We start from the raw sequence: 2185 nt of genomic DNA, 5'->3' as shown, positions 1-2185 counted from the left end.
CTTATTTGGATTTTGATTGAAGAAACTTTGAGGGATAGCAGTTTGTCCATTTCTCCAACTAAAGTTTGGATGATTTTTCCAACCAAGATTGTACGTATTAGAGGTTGGTCCATTAAAAGGTCTTTGATAATTATTTAGGGCATTGGATTATTCATTCAACACTTCTCGAAAGGCGGGTATTGTAGGACAATTTTCAGTTGTATGAATGTTGCAATCACAGATGCCGCAAACACTTTCATTAACCTTATCCTTCTTTCCTTCCATGGCCTCAACTTTCCTTATGAGCGTAGTCACTTTACACTTGAGATTATCATCTTCTTTCAAGAGATACAATCCACCTTTCTCCTTTAATTGAGTCGGCCTAGACATGGTGTTCGACTTTCGGTAATAGTCCTATGATTGTATTTTTTCAGCAAGACCATCAAGGTAATCCCATACCTCGTCAACATTTTTATTAATGAATTCTCCATTACACATTGTCTTGACCATTTAGCGCATGGAAGATGTTAGTCCATCGTAGAAAAAATTTATAATGCGCCACGTTTCAAAGCCGTGCTGTGGGCATAAACTGACCAAATCCTTGAACCTTTCCCAACATTGGTAAAATGTTTCATCCTCCTTTTGGGTGAAGTTCATGATTGCTTTTCTAAAGGTAATTGTTTTATGATGTGGAAAGAATTTCTTTATAAATTTTCTTTGCATATCATTCCATGTGCCAATGGATCTAGGACGCAGTGAATGTAACCACGTCTTAGCCTTCTCTTTTAAGGAAAAAGGAAAGAGTCTCAGCCTGACTGCGTCCTCAGACACATTTTGAAAATATAAAGTGGCTCTGATCTCATCAAACTCTTTCAAATGTAGATATGGTTCTTCAGATTCAAGCCCATGGAACTTAGGAAGGAGTTGGATAACCCCTGGCTTGATGTCCATATGTCCTGTATTTTCAGGAAAAATCATGCATGAGGGCGTACTCACCCCCGCTGGTTGTAAATAATCTCGTAAAGTACGAGGTGGGGGTACTTGATGCACCTCATTCTCATCCTGAATGTCTTCCACCCTAGGTTGGGGTAGAAGAGGTTGGTTTTCAGCCATCACTTCAATTAACTCGGGGGATTTTGAGTGGTATTTAGTCCTGCGATGGATAGTCAATCCCTCAACCAATCCTCCTTTAGTCAAGAGACGTCGAGTGTTGTCACGGGCCCACTTGGGCATGAAACACTCGCAGCCCTCAATCAAATTCGAAACCTAATCCTAAGAAAGGAAAAGAAAATCTAGAAAGAAAGAGAGAGATGGAAAGAAATTACCAAATTGAAGTCCCTAAGTTTAAGACCTGCAAAAGAAAACAAACAAGTCAGTTGCTAAAGAGAAGGTCTAAAATTAGAAAATCCTTAAAAAGAAAGATAGAAGTAAACTAGTTTCTAAAAGAAGAAATTCCTAAAGGAAAGTGAAAATTTCTAAAATAAATTAGGAAAGCCCTAAACTAGAAAGTAGGTTACTACAAGAGATCTGAAAAATAGAAAGTAGAGAAGGAGCTTACCGACTTAGAAATTTCTATCTTAAAAGCTAACAAAATAGGAAAGTTAGTTTTTAAACAAAAAGTCTACAAGTAGAAAATTTCTAAAAATAAATTAGGAAACAAAGTTAGATTCTAAAAGAGTTAGAATTAGAAAGTTTCTAAAATAGAATATCCAAACCTAAAATTAGAAAGTTTCTAAAAAAATAAAAATAAAATAAAGGAAAGATTGGTTAGTTTCTAAAATTAGAAAGAATTTCTAAAAAGGGAAATAATTAACCTAGTTTCTAAAAACAAAAGAGGAATGTTTCTAAAAATAAACTATTTCCTAAAAATAGAAAAAGTAGAGGAATTAGAAAGGGATTACCAAAGTAGAAGTTTATGTGAGGATCCTACAAAACAGAAAAACAAGTTAGTTTCTAGAAATCAAACAAAAAAAATTCTAACCTAAAATTAGAAAAATCCTAATATTAAACTAATCCTAAGACCAATTAATTTCAGAGAATCGTAGCCGTCAGTCCCTGGCAAGGGTGCCAAAAACTTGTTCACTCCCCAAGTATAGGGTTGTGATGTAGTAATAAACTCAGTGAGATCGAGGTCGAATCCCAAGGGACTGAAACCTGTACGTAATCTGAAAATAACTAGAACTAGAACTAGAAAAAGATGAAATCT

The 2185-nt window shown here is 35.2% G+C and overlaps 1 non-coding gene across 1 annotated transcript; it reads left to right on the top strand.

Moving 5' to 3' along the window:
- Window positions 1-547: 547 nt before the first annotated feature.
- LOC131234196 (small nucleolar RNA R71) lies at window positions 548-654 on the top strand. The gene has a single exon (XR_009165603.1). It is a non-coding gene; the product is annotated as a small nucleolar RNA R71 (small nucleolar RNA).
- Window positions 655-2185: the final 1531 nt, after the last annotated feature.

The sequence above is a fragment of the Magnolia sinica genome, chromosome 18, assembly GCF_029962835.1.
Source record: "Magnolia sinica isolate HGM2019 chromosome 18, MsV1, whole genome shotgun sequence".
Classification (NCBI taxonomy): Eukaryota; Viridiplantae; Streptophyta; class Magnoliopsida; order Magnoliales; family Magnoliaceae; genus Magnolia; species Magnolia sinica.
This window is presented reverse-complemented; position numbering and strand designations above follow the sequence as displayed.